The 15,827-nt window shown below is 34.9% G+C and overlaps 1 long non-coding RNA gene across 2 annotated transcripts in view; it reads right to left on the reverse strand.

Moving 5' to 3' along the window:
- The window catches only part of LOC307186473, a 111,150-nt gene that overhangs the window by 69,854 nt on the left and 25,469 nt on the right, over positions 1 to 15,827 (reverse strand). For both annotated transcript variants that reach the window (XR_013828342.1, XR_013828343.1), the window contains exon 3: positions 2,453 to 2,539. This is a non-coding gene — a long non-coding RNA (uncharacterized lncRNA). The remainder of the gene's footprint in view (positions 1 to 2,452; positions 2,540 to 15,827) is intronic.

The following is a 15,827-nucleotide window of genomic DNA, read 5'->3' on the forward strand; positions in this document are numbered from 1 at the left end:
CGGCCAATTAAACTGTAACATTCTATTGATTCTAAGATGCATCCTGATTTCAGAGCTATTAAAAAATTGAAAAAAGGAATGACCATCTTAAAACTGATTTCATTCAGTTTTAGGAAAACTAGTAGCACAAAAAAAGAAAAAGAAAAACCACTGACCTCAAAATAAGCAAGAATAATTCAGAGCTTGAAAGTATCGTATATGCTCAGAAAGATTTAAGAAAATATTGATTCCAAAAAATAAAAATATGCTGCTAAATAAAAATAAAGAAATCTGAGTATAAGAAAGAGGTTTTAGAAATTTAGACTGTGATTAACCAAATTTTTTTAAATTGGGAAAAAAGCTGTAATACAGTTGAAGAAATTTCCTGGAATGTAAATCAATATAGAAAAGGATAGAAAATTTAATGGAAAACTTGAAGGTTAGAAAATCATTGCAGGATATCCGTCACATATCGAATGCCTGTTCTACAAAGAAGGAGCAGAGAAAATGAAAGGGAGGAATAAGATTTTAAATAATGGAGTATATTGTTTAGAGTTGAAGTAGTACCCAAGTTTTCAGATTCAGGGCTGGTAGAATGCCAAGCAGGATGAATGAAAAATTCAAATTTCAAAGATAAAGGGAAAAAAATCCCAAAAGCTTTCAAGAAAAAATAGGGAAGAGTGTTAATAAACAGATTAACAGAATAATAAATAGATTGTCATCCATCGTCTAATCAGTGTCATAGGATACCAAAAGGCAATGCAGCAATGCCTTCAAACTTACACACATACACACACACACGAATACCATATAAACATGAAATACTATACTCAGCCAAAATATCAGCAAAACATGAGGCAAAGGCACAGTATTCTTAGGCATGATTATACTTCTTATCTGTAACCCACCATTTCTGGAAAATATTTCTTGTGGAAGTACTAGAGCAAACTTCATGTTTATATGGTATTTGTAAGTGTGTGTGTTTGTGTGTTTGTGTGTGTGTGTGTCATTTTGGACAACTAATGGAGAGTAAAAAGGGTTTTCACTAGAGACATTCTTCTTCAAGAAGGTAAAATATGTATTACCTTCTCCACAGGTATGTTCACACTGCTTCATCTTAAATGAATAATATTTCTAGAATTTATTGAATTTCAATTCTTACAATCAACCCCACGAACAAAACACAGAAATATAACAGCCACTAATACGGCTGAGTCAAGAAATAGTATCTATAGTAGAGAGAGATAGAGTGTGTGTATGTATATATACGTATATATATATATATATATATATATACGTATATATACATATATATAGCTATATATATATAGCTTTAAATCTACTGTTTGAAGTTATAAAGGTAGTGATAGAAGTGCTAACATAATTTAAAATGAGCATGAAAAGAGAAGAGATCATATACATGGGCTATATTCTTCATTTTCATCTTTCATCTTTTAGAGTTGTTAAATAAAACAGTAGAGATATACTATTTAGAGTAATGGAGCTCATCAATAGGAGATCTAAAAATAATATTGTTCAAAATGCATTACTTCTTAGGAGTGGGACTGTGGGAGAGGCAGAGAGAGAATTTGTTTTTATTTCACACTTATATATGATGCTTAGGTTTTTATTACCACTGCTTTTATGAAAAAAATAAAATTAACAGTAAAGATGATAGCAAATATAGTTGGCTACAGAAGTGAACATTCTTTTCTACATAGGCAATTCCCAGTTTCCCACATCTATAAAATAAACCTCAATAACTGATGTGCAGATAATCTGTAAGCCTCATTATAACCAGTAGCTTCCACATCTTCTGCATTGTCACAATAGCTTATTTTGTTATCCACTACCACAAAATAGAATTGATTTTTTACTTCTTTTTCTCTGGCCCCCTACTGCAAGTTCTAATGAGCAGTGAAATGACCAAAAGGATAGCTACTATAGGAAAGAAAAGAAGAACATTCTAAAGACCTTACTGATCCTCTGACTTGAAAATGAGTCCCTGAATAATTGGGAGCTGACTGTTTCACAGAGTGCATGACCACCAGAATTCAGAGCCCTTTCACACATTTGGAAGGATGGATTTCTTTATGAATCTGCTAGCAATTTAATATGGCCTATAGCATAACGAAGCTGATTTTGAGGTCAGAATTGGGTATATCTATTGTAAAATTGCATCAGCTCTAATAAATTTTCAATAGCCAAGTCAGGGGCAAAACTTAGGAGGTGAACTATACATACACTGCATCACAGGTGGGGCTCAACCATACTTTCCTGACTGAGGTGCAAGTAAATTCAAACCACGTTTTCATCTAACTCTTGCATAATCTCTGATGCAGATCCTTGTATTAAAGTACTAAATGCCTCTCACATTGTTTCTGACTGTTTAGTGATCAACTGAGTGGAATGTTACGGGAAAGAACAAGAAATCCTACTGGCTAATATAAGAGTGCAGACGGGAAAAGCTTACCTTCCCATCTGCTGCCTCCGGCACTCATTAGTCACAGTGGCTTTCAGGAAATGGCAGGCGGGTGCAAAAGCTGGTAGGAAATGGAAGCTATAGAAAAGGAAGAAATGGGAAAGTGAGTATTTTGCCTAAATAATCATGACGTGTGCTATTGACGACTACTCCACAAACAAGTATATATTTGTGTTCACCAAGCTCCTGCCTCCATCCCAGACCCAGAGGAGGCAAGTGTATGGAAATCTTAGAATAACTTTTTATTGCTGTTTTTAGCCATTAATAATTCATAAGTTTTGAGGTCTAATCTCAGAATAACCTACTATGAGATCAAAAAAATCTGTTTCTTAACAGGTTTTACAGCAAGGCTAGTCACATCTGGTTTTAATTTTCTATTACCTGATAAAATAACAAAACATCAGACTGTTTGATTCAGTACCAGACGCCTGAAAATCTTACTACAGGCTAGAATAGTGAAGTCTTTCTGTATTAATTATTGGAATTTGTACAATTTAATACTATAGGGAAAGGAAATGCTAGTGTATTGGTGACAAAAGTAGTAAATATAAGCATTAAATTTGGAGTCAGGTGACTTTTTGCTGAATCTCAGTACTGACACTTTCTTGTGATTATTATCTCTGAGTCTGAATTTTCTCATTTTTTTTTTAACATCTTTATTGGAGTATAACTGCTTTAGTATGGTGTTAGCTTCTGCTTTAAAACAAAGTGAATCAGCTATACATATACATATATCCCCATATCTCTTCCCTCTTGCGTCTCCCTCCCTCCTACCCTCCCTATCCCACCCCTCTAGGTGGTCACAAAGCACTGAGCTGATCTCCCTGTGCTATGCGACTGCTTCCCACTAGCTATCCATTTATGTTTGGTAGTGTATATATGTCCATGCCACTCTCTCACTTTGCCGCAGCTTACCCTTCCCCCTCCCTATATCCTCAAGTCCATTCTCTAGAAGGTCTGCGTCTTTATTCCCTTCCTGCCCCTAGGTTCTCCATGACCATTTTTTCTTTTTTTTTTAGATTCCATATATATGTGTTAGCATACGGTACTTGTTTTTCTCTTTCTGACTTACTTCACTCTGTATGACAGACTCTAGGTCCATCCACCTCACTACAAATAACTCAATTTCGTTTCTTTTTATGGCTGAGTAATATTCTATTGTATATATGTGCCACATATTTTTTATCCATTCATCTGTCGATGGACACTTAGATTGATTCCATGTCCTGGCTATTGTAAATAGAGCTGCAATGAACATTGTGGTACATGTGTCTTTTTGAATTATGGTTTTCTCAGGGTATATGCCCAGTAGTGGGATTGCTGGGTCGTATGGTACTTCTATTTTTAGTTTTTTAAGGAAACTCCATACTGTTCTCCATAGTGACTGTATCAATTTACATTTCCACCAACAGTGCAAGAGAGTTCCCTTTTCTCCACACCCTCTCCAGCATTTATTGTTTGTAGGTTTTTGATAAAAACCCTCCAGAAAGTAGGCCTAGAGGGAACTTACCTCAACATAATAAAGGCCATATATGACAAACCCACAGCCAACATCGTCCTCAATGGTGAAAAACTGAAACCATTTATACTAAGATCAGGAACAAGATAAGTTTGCCCAGTCTCACTACTATTATTCAACATTGTTTTGGAAGTTTTAGCCACAGCAATCAGAGAAGAAAAAGAAATAAAAAGAATTCAAATTGGAAAAGAAGAAGTAAAGCTGTCATCCCTTTTTATATTTAAAGAGATGTCTAGACAATCTCTCCTTTACACATCTAAGATTACATAGTACTATGTGTACTTTGAAGGATCATTTCTTAAATTTCTTAATACAGAGAGCCGAAATGTTGGAAATGTGGAGTAGAAGTAGATTCACAATAAAGTTATTTATTGAACAAAATAGAGAGGAGGGCATGGTTGTGACTAGATATTTAGCTTGCAAAGCTCAGGAGATAGATTTAGTAATTGGATAATGTATAACTATAACTTATTTGATTCAATTATAGTTTCATCCCTCAGATTCCCTTGCACTGAAGATTCCCTTGCATGTCATGTCCAATAAAATAGAATGTGTCATACGATAGAAGATTACACAAGATACTGGTATCTGAAGGGAAAAAGAGAGAAAGACCTTGAGTCCTACTCTCAAATTCTTTGGAGGAGAAATTAACACAGAATAGAAAGTAGTGACAATAGGAACTTCAAGAATCAGAGAACTTTCTTTTTGGTGGGGTTGATGGAAGAAGGGGAGGAGAAAAAGGGAAGAAGAGGCTATTTCATCTTAATTAATTAGTAAAAGAGAGCAAGGAGATGGGATGAACCAGAGCTCAAAAATCCTTGACTAAAAGGAAAAAATATCCTCCCCATTCCACCACTAACATCACTATCATTTCTAAAAAACTTAGATTCAGTCTTCCAAGGCAACAGAAATAAAAGCAAAAATAAACAAATGGGACCTAATCAAACTTATAAGCTTTTGCACAGCAAAGGAAACCATAAACAAAATGAAAAGATAACCTATGGACTGGGAGAAAATATTTGCAAATGATGCGACCGACAAGGGCTTAATTTCCAAATTATACAAACAGCTCAACCAACTCAGTAACAAAAAAACAAACCCAATTAAAAATGGGCAGGGGATCTAAACAGACATTTCTCCAAAGAAGACATACAGATGGCCAACAGGCAATGAGAAGATGCTCAACATCACTAATTATTAGAGAAATGCAAATCAAAACTACAATGAGGTATAACCTCACATTGGTCAGAAGGGCCATCATTAAAAAGTCTACCAATAAAAAATGCTGGAGAAGGTGTGGAGAAAAGGGAACCCTCCTACACTGTTGGTAGGACTGTAAGTTGGTGCAGCCACTATAGAAAACAGTATGGAGATTCCTTAAAAATAGAGTTGCCACATGATCCAGCAATCCCACTCCTGGGCAGATATTCATAGAAAACTCTAATTCAAAAAGATACATGCACCCCAATGCTCATAGCAGCACTATTTACAATAGCCAAGACATGGAAGCAACCTAAATGCCCATCAACAGATGAATGGATAAAGAAGATATACAGTGAAATACTACTCAGCCATAAAAAAGAATAAAATAACGCCATTTGCAGCAACATGGATGGACCTAGAGATTATCATACTAAGTGAAGTAAGCCAGACAAAGGCAAATACCATATGATATCACTCACATATGGAATCCAAAATATGATACAAATGAACTTATTTACAAAACAGAAACAGACTCACAGAAATAGAAAACAAACTTATGGTTACCAAAGGGGAAATGGGGTTGGGGAGGGATAAATCAGGAGTTTGGGATTAGCAGATACAAACTATAAAATAGTTAAACAACAAGGTCTTACTGTATAGCACAGGGAGCTATATACAATATCCTATCATAAACCACAATGGAAAAAAATATGAAAAAAAAACTTAGATTCAACCTGTAATCCACAAAAATTAGAAAATTTCAACTGAAGTATTTTCTTCCTGTTTCTCCTATATTAGTCAGATTTTCCTAGCTCTTCTTGTCACATGAACCGAAAGAGACCTTGAATCTGAGAAGCTAATGGTATCCTTAACAATGTATAGATTATGATTTAACTTACCAAAATGTGTATTGTAGTGTATCTCAAGGAATGTCCTACATAAGAAATGTCACCAAAATACCTAACTTAAGAGAAAGCTATGTTGAACTATCAAAATGGATGTTCTGCAGGTTTTAAAGAATGTATATGGGACTCTCCTCCATATAACAATCTACGGGATGGATTGAGTAGCTTCCTCTGAAAAGGAAGATTGTTTAATTAATTATTTTGGCATTTGGTAATATACTCTCTTGAGCCATTGTTTTTAGCAATATCTTCGACTGATTTAAATATTTTTAACTAAATATTTTTAGTTAAATCTCACATGTTTATACCTTACTTCCCACATCTAAACTCATTGAGAGCAAAGACCACTTCTTATAATTATTTGTATTGCACAACGAGTCCTGTACCTAGCATAATAGGTGTTCAATCACCAATTGAGTGCTTGGATTGGCTGACCAATAATTTATCTAACAACACAGAAATTCTGATTTGTTAGATAAATTCTGGTTATTCCTGTATTTGATTTTTTCCTTTATTATTATGTCTGAAAATCAGATTCCTGGAACTGTTTTAATGAACAAGTGAGAATCATATCTAATAAACATTTTCTATTTGTATGTAAACAGACAATAGCAAAGGCCTTGAAAATACTTTATCTTCTATAATATTGTCTGCTTTATAAAAACGTTTAGCAAACATATTTTGTAGACATTATTAACATAAACCTAAATCCATGTGTTTAAATTAATAGGTTATAAATGCAATACCAGAATTAACTATTTTTACTAAAATATAAATAATTTATTTAATCTCAAGCCCAGAGTGTTATAATACAAATGATTTTTGGAAGTGTTTATTCAACTTTTGATGTAGATCAATAATTTTCAAAAAATTTTGAGAGCAGCGGGAACTTTTCAAAATAAAATTTATACAAATATCTTTAAGCAAAATTAATAAATATGTATTATTATAGTGAAATTATTTCATAATAATATAATTGAAACAACTTATAAATTCCATTATTGAGAACAAGTCTTTTTATGAATACAAAAAATTTTAATTAGTAACTGCAAAATCCTGGTCTCAACGATATTTTTCACTTCCAGATTTTATTTTAGTATGAAGCAGAAAAAAATCTGACAAGGCGAAGAAGTAACAAAGAACAATAGTTGAATTTTTTTTTAGAGATTACTGTAAAAAAAACATTTTAGGATATTTCTCAATTAAGCCATCCAGAAACTTAAAAGCAGATGAATGGAAGATCTTTTATACTGAAGTATAAACACTAAAATTATCAGAACAATAGAACTGTCCTAAAATGATCTGAATAATTATCCAGTCTTAATAATCATACTATTGTAACAATTTTAAAAAATTTGCTATAACGTCTGGCACATATTGATGGTGTGATTCTCAATTGACTCATCAGTGAGCAGGGCCCAATCAAACATAATTGAATTAGATAACCCAAATTAGTAATGTTGAATAAAAAATTACTCTCTCAGAGGCAGTGGAAACTACTTGCATTTCATGCAACAAAAGTCGTTTACTGACTTGTGGAGTGGAGATAGTTCTTGTGCAACTAAAAGGTAGGCACACTAAAGAAAACTAGAGCAAGAAGAAGCACACAACATGCTTTGTCCAATCTTTTCCCAAGGACTTTTACATCATTCTCTCCTCTAGTTTCTGCCAAGTATAACCAATGTAAATGGTTTTTGGTGCACTCCAATATACAGAAGAAGAATTTCTCAAAAAATAGATATTCCATTAAAAATATTGCATGATACTTTTTATAAGGATTAAGGAAATGAATGTACATTACTAATTCTGAATTTTGGCAGAATTGACAGGCAGAAGAATCTGTTGTATTCCCATTATTTACTGTTTAAAATCTAAGATATTGTATAAAGTTTTCTGTTTTCAAAACATCCCATGTGGTGTGGTGGATGCGAAAACACAACCATTGTTTCATATGTTTTCTAACCAATTTACATGATTTACCTATTTAAATAACAGGTTTTCTAAGGCACATATGCTTTGTAAAAGTCAGTCATTTATTATAATACTGTATGTCTCATACTATCTCATGAGTTAAAAAGTCATTAGCTCCAATACCCATTCATGATAAAAACTCTTAGTAAACTAGTAATAACGGGAAATTTCCTCAACTTAATAAAGAATATCTATAAAAAACCAACAGCTAACATCATATTTAATGATTAGAAACTCGATGCTTTCCCAATAAGATAAAGAAGAAGGCAAAGTTATCACCTCTCACCACTGATTTTCAACATGACACTAGAAGTCCTAATAATACAATAAGACAAGAAAAGGAAATGAAAGGTACACAGATTGGGAAGGGAGAAATAAAACTGTCTTTATTCACAGATGACATGATCATTTATGTCAAAAATCTGAAAGAATCAATTAAAAACTTCTGGAACTAATAAGTAATTATAGTAAGGTCACAGGATACAAGGTTAATACACAAAAGTCAATTGCTTTCTCATATACCAGCAATGAACAAGCAGAATTTTGAATTTAAAAAACTACCATTTATGTTAGCATCTCCCTACAAAATGAAATGCTTAGGTATAAATCTAACAAAATATGTACAGGATCTATATGAGGAAAACTACATAACTCTGACATACAAAATCAAAGAACTAAATAAATGGGGAGATATTCCATGTTCATGGATAGGAACACTCAACACTGTCAAGATGTCAGTTCTTCCCAATTTGTCTATAGATTCAATGAAATCCCAATCAAGATCTCAGCTAGTTATTTTGTGGATATCAACAAACTGAATCTAAAATTTATATAGAGAGGCAAAAGACCCAGAATAGCCAACACAATATTGAAGGAAAAAACAAAGTTAGAGGACTGACAGTACTTGATTTCAAGATTTACTAAAAAGCTATAGTAATCAAGACAGCATGATATTCGTAAAATAGACATATAAATCAATGGAACAGAATAGAGAGTCCAGAAATAGATCCACATAAATACTGTCTACTGATGTTTGACAAAGGAGCAAAGGCAATACAATAGAGAATGACAGTCTTTTCAACAAATGGTGCCAGAAAAACTACTGGACATTCACATGCAAAATAACAATAACAACAACAACAACGATAATAATAATGGAATCTAAACACAGGCATTACACCCTTCATAAAAATTAACTCAAAATATCAATAGATCATAAAGCTAAATGTAAAATACGAACTATGAAAATACTAGAAGATAATATAGGAGAAAATCTAGATCATCTTGGGTTTGGTGAGGACTTTTTAGATACAACACCATAGCACAATCTGTGAACAAATAATTGATAAACTGGACTTCCTTAAAATTAAAAATTTCTGCTCCATGGAATATCATACTAAGTGAAGTGACTCAGACAGAAAAGACAAATATTACATGACATCACTTACATGTGGAATATAAAAAAGAATACAAATTAATCTATATACAAAATAGATACAGCCTCATAGACATAGAAAATAAACTTATGGTTACCAAAAGGGAAAGGAAGGAAGAGATAAATTAGGAGTATGGGATTAACAGATATGAACTACTATACATAAAATAGATAAGCAACAAGGATTTACTGTATAACACAGGGAACTGTATTCAATATCTTGTAAAAACCTATATAGAAAATAATCTGAAAAAATATATATAACTGAATCACTTTGCTTTACACCTGAACCTAACACAATACTGTAAAAACTATACTTCAATTAAAAAAAAATTCTGCTCTATGAATGACACTGTCAAGAAAATGAGAAGACAAGCCACAGACTGGGAGAAAATGTCTACAAAGGACATATCTGATAAAGGCCTGTTACATACAAAGAATTCCTAAAACTCAACAATAAGAAAAAAAGAAATCCAATATAAAAAAATGGGCAAAGACCTTAACAGACACCTCATCAAAGAAGATATACAGATGACAGATAAGCATATTGAAAGATGTTCCACATCATATGTCATCGGGGAAATGCAAGCTAAAACAGTAACAAGATACTACTACACATCTATTAGAGTGCCCAAAATCCAGAATACTGACAAGAAATCTAATGCTGGCAAGGATGTGGGGCAGCAGACACTCTCATTCATTGCTGGTGGGAATACAAAATGGCACAGCCACTTTGGAAGACAGTTTGGTGGTTTCTCATAAAAGTAAACATACTCTTACCATTTGATCCAGCAACCACACTCCTCGATATTTAAACAAAGTAGTTGAGAACTTATGTCTACACAAAAACCTGCACAAAGATGTTTATGGGAACTTTATTCATAATTGCCAAAACTTGAAAGCAACCAAGATGTTCTTTAGTAGGTGAATGGATAAATAAACTGGGGTACATCCAGACAATAGAATATTATTCAAAGCTAAAAAGAAGTAAATATCAAGCCATGAAAAAACATGAAGGAGACATAAATGCAATTATTAAGTGAAAGAAGGCAATCTTTAAAGGATACATACTGTCTGATTCCAACTATGTGACATTCTAGAAAAGGAAAAATTGTGGAGACAGTAAAAAAAAAAGCAGTGCTTGCCAGGGATTGGTAGAAGGGAAGGATGACTGGGCAGAGCACAGAGGACTTTTAGGACAATGAAACTACTCTGTATACTGATACTATGATGGTGGACGCACATCATTATAAATTTATCCAAACCCACAGAATGTACAATACCAAGATTGAAATTTAATGTAATCTATGGACTTCAGGTGATAATGATAAGTCGATGTAACTTCATCAATTATAATAAATGTACCACTCTGGTGGGGGATATTGATAATGAGGAAGGCTTTGCATGTGTGGGGCAGGGAGTAAGTGGGAAATTGCTCAATACTGCTGTGAACCTAAAATTGCTCTAAAATAAAGCCTATTTTTAAAAAGTACTTATCCCCTTAAAAAAATAAACATTAGCTGTGATTCCTGGATCCTTTGGAGGAAGAGGTGTGTGTGTGTGTGTGTGTGTGTGTGTGTGTGTGTGTAGCATGGTTGTATAGAAAAGGTGTTACTGTACTGGTACCCTTGTAACCTGCCCCAGGTTTCATCTAGCTGTGGTAGTTTAGTGCTGGCTCCTCTCATCAGGTGCTTTGTGGATTGCTCAGACACCCCCTCTTCTCAATTTCCAGGGATCTCCCCCTGAAGCTCCCTCTATAGTACAAATGCATCTCCCCAAGCTGGCAACTTTATTCCTCCATTAGCCTCAGGCCTGTTGGCTGAGATCTCCTAGCTCTTCCAAACAACTCTCTCAAGGTGCATCAAAGACTACTCCAAGCAAGTTCCTCTAGAGAGTCCACACTAGATCCATGGGAAACATTCACAGATCTTTAGCTCATCAAACTCTGGGCATGCAGGCTGTCCCTGCCACATCTACTTCCCTTTTTGCTTCTTATGCAAGGAGGAAGCTTCAGACATGGCCTCCTGCTCAATCCTCAAGTCTGTGTCAGACAGAAGTTCACTGTTCCTCAAACTACAGGAAAGTTACTTAAACTCTCTGATTGGTCCCACTGAAGTTCCTCACACTAGTAAAGGGAGGATGAAGCCCCGCCCTCCCTACCCTCCACTTTTGGGACGGTGAAGGTGGTGAATACACATGACTCGATTTGAGCATCTCTCTAGGGAAAGCCTTTTCAAATTCCCAACTTTCCTTCTCTAGGCCTCTGTGTCCCCCTTTATAGGCTAAAGGTATATGGTCAGTCAAGGGTCATAAAACCAGTATTTTCAAGTCTCCTTTGCAAATCCTAGGAAGACGGTTCATCATCTCACTTTGGACTATTAATTCAGAATTTGCCTCCATTCTTTTGTCCCTGACATTTTGGGAACTCAGCTTAAACAATGAGTTTCAAAGAACTTCATTTTAACATCTTGCTATATATAAAGGCCTTTTTTCTAATGATTTCCAAATCTACCAGTAATACATAGCATTTCCCATATTCATGTGTTTTTGCATATGAGTGACTTCTGAAGCTGGAGCAGAGCATGAACCAAACAGATGTGCTTGAGGCTGCTTGGGTTTTAAATGAGCTCTGTAGACATGTGCTGCAGAGATGTGCAGGTGTGAATTTAAAAAAAAAAAAAAGAAAGAAACTAATGTGGAATTAGAGTTTTTTCTAATCTATGACATGTTACACTAAGCTTACATAGATGCAGAGTGATGACAGAAAAAGCATTATTCTGAGGATTGCACAAAACCCTGTTCACCTGACAATAATAAACAACAGGTGTGGTCGTCAAGATATTAACGTACATAACATATTTGAGTGTCTATAGTATTATTTACCATAAATGGCAGTTTTGAGAGTTAAAATACATTTAAAGAATAAAATTAAAATCAGACATTTGTACAGCGAGATAAAGAGGCAAGAAGTCAATGGCTCTTGGTTATTTTTATTTAACTATTATTTAAAAACCTGCTAGGCTCTTTTGTGCATTTCTATCAGTATAAATAAAGAATATTTATTAAACATGTATGATAAACTTCCTACCATCTTTAAAAGTTGTGCTCTGTAATGTGTGAGTAAATTAATAGCCAGATCTTGGTATTAAAAAGGAAATTCTCCATTTTTGGATTTGTGATTTGCCTATATGAAAATGTGCCTACCCCTACAATTGTTTCTAAGTACAATGGGATACAGAAATATTTACCAGGGCTCAAAAAGGTGAGCAGATAAAGCAAAGCCAAACCATTCCAAAGATGGTTCATTAAATGGGAGGGGTAGAGGTAGGAAGAGACCAGAACTTTGGGAAAAGCCTTCCCTCCAAACATCTATTCTAGATTCAGACCATCAATTAGTATTTCATTTAGATTATAAAAGTAGAAACTCAGGAATCGTTAAATTCCATTTTTTATAATTCCATGTGAATTAATTCAGTTGAATACCTACATAAATGAAATGAACTGCATTCTGAATCTGGGTGTTAGTTGTAATGAACTCTGAAAGGAAGAGGTCATTTGGAGCTTTGGGCATTGGCAGAGGATGGCAGGGGACCTGGATGAGGTATCCCAAGAGGAACTCTATAGCAGATGAAAAGTACACAAGAGTTTTGGGAAAATAAAGAGAAAATCAGAAAAAATGAGGTAAAAGAGATGCACAAAAATTTCTCTTTTGACAAAAAGAAAATTAAGACCCTAAAGAAGCTTCAGAAAGTTACCTGGCTTATGTGCTCAAGGTTCCTAATGACCCATAGATACCAGAACTAGAGTAGACGATTGGGATTTTGGTCTCTCCTTCTCACATCTCTTCTCCCAGCCTTCTTCCAATGTTCAGTCTTTCTCCACTCAGGGTAAAAGTAAAGGGAGAAAGAAGGGGAGGTGCTGATATGCATATGTACCTGCCAGAGTTTAGACGTCCACCTCCTCTTCACCTCACACCCTCCTCAGCAACCGCTCTCACTTGTTATTTTGGCTCATTGTTATATTCCCAGACTTCACTCTTCACTATATTTGCTAAAAAAATTCCCCCAAAGTACTCCTGTATTTTTCCCCTTTCCAAGATGTTACGCATCCTCCCCACTGGACTAGAGTGAGAGGAGAAAACAACTTATTCAAGATGATGGATCATTCTGAATGTTGCTGTTACATTCCTTGAGATAATTTAGCAGCCATCTATCCTCTCAGCTCAGGAGTGCAGTTTCAAGTCTTCTCCCTCCTAGGGGAAAAAAAAGACTAGACTTCACCAAGATTTGCAGCCATCATGAGACTAGAAATGTGAGATTGTGGTGTGCTAGTATGTATGGTGACATTAGCTTCCTTCAAGGCTGATTATAGCCTCCCTGCCCTCTGCCAACACATACACAACAATCAAAACTTTTTCTCAAGCTTTCACCTATTCAATCATATAAGAAGCCTTGAAAATAAATTAACATGCTGATTTAGCAAGAGTATAAAAGAAATCGAGTGTAAAATAATCTTTGTAAATCTACAGATAGATGTGCGTATGTGTGTCTGAGTGTGTACGTGGTGATGATAGGGGTGGTGTCATGTATATGTTGCTTTTTTTCACTCAACGTGGAAACATTAAGGGAATAGAGGAAAGCAAATTTAACTCCTGAGAAAGGAAGTAACCTGGCAAGATATGAGTGAGACATATGTAAACATGATAGGCCAAATAGATTTTTTCAGGTTTAATGATTTTCGAAGACCATATAAAAGGCTGATGTAGTACTTTTGTCTTGAGAGCCCCTTCAGAGGCTCTGTCTTCAAACAGATAATGCAGGATAAGCCTATTGAAAGAAAGAGGCCCAATTCCGGATTTCCACCTTTAAAGAATGGAAATGGCAGGATGTATATTATTTATTGCCCAGGTATATTTTTTATTGCTGAAGAGCTTAGGCAAAAATAGAAAGCTAGTGAGTGGATTTGGGGGTAAGAGGGAGAAGGGCCTGGCTTGTTTTAAGTGCCTATAGTGTACTTGTTACTGCATTGGCATTTTGCATACATGATATCCTTCATCCTGGAAATACTAGGCTGATAAAGAGCGTGAATGATTCCACAAACTATGTATTAGCAATAACAATCAAATGTGACATGAGCCATGAAGGCCTTTATGATTCTAACATTTAACATCCAGGGAAGATCCTATGTGGCTAGTTAACAATGAGGTCATTCTGATAGTGAGTGGGCAAGTACCTCTGAGCTCATTTGGATTTTCCTAGGCCATATATGCTCTCTCACACCACACATTAAATCTTTGCAAGAGCACATAATTTCCACCTTTGAAACCTTTACATGTATTTAAGTTCAACAAAAAATAATGCTTCTCTCAAAGGAGTCAATCTTAAACCTACTTCAATCTTACTCCTACACCTTCTAGTATTTGGGTAGAAGGTCTACTGTCTTTTTTGTTATGTACTATTAGGCATCAGATTAAGAATTTAATCACACTTGAGCTTTAATCACACTTAAATTCTGGCTAGAACAGCAGAGTTTATATTAAGACACTGAACATAGTATAGTATTCTCAGAGGTATGGAACAGGGCTGACTCTTGTGAAAGCTGATTATAGCAAAACGGGATGCAGAAAGTATATTCAGATGGTTTAAATCAAGGAAAAGCCTTTAACCTGACAAACTAGGATTCTTTTCCCAATAGAAAAGTATGACACAATGTGGTATTTCAACTGAGTAGTAGAGATATGTAAGAAATTGTATTTCAACTTAATAAAATGATAGATGGGAAAATAAATTTGAGGAATTATGGGAATAAGGCAAGACTTCCTGTTAGTCTCTCAATGCCAATGTGGCCATTTATTTCTCCATGTCAGTTCATGCTAAATGTAAAAAAAAATAGAAAATAAAAAATGAGATTTGGAGAATGCAGCTAAGACTAATTGTAGTGCTGGGAGCTGACCGCACTAATAATAACAGAAAGGGATGCACATGTTGGAAAGGTGGAAACAAAGTCCACCAGTGCAAAGTGCAAAGTCAAAGAGGGGTCAGAGAGGAGAAATGCAATTATCCTGAAGATGTTAATTTGGTGGCTATGCCAGAGAGGTGTTATTTTATTTGATTTTATTTTATCTTATATTTTCTTTTATTTAAATTTTTGCATAGACTCTAGAGAAGAAGATGGGGTGGGGGAGGGGGAGTTGAAAAAAATCATCTCTGAATGATGGAATCTTAGAGTCAGGAAAAATCTGGAAGGAATCATTCTTCTAAGACATGACACTGCAATGTTGGCATTCCTTCTCCAGGAGCTGATAAATGGGCAGCTCCTGCCTGGGCACTTCCA

Source organism: Stenella coeruleoalba (assembly GCF_951394435.1).
Source record: "Stenella coeruleoalba genome assembly, chromosome: 5".
Classification (NCBI taxonomy): Eukaryota; Metazoa; Chordata; class Mammalia; order Artiodactyla; family Delphinidae; genus Stenella; species Stenella coeruleoalba.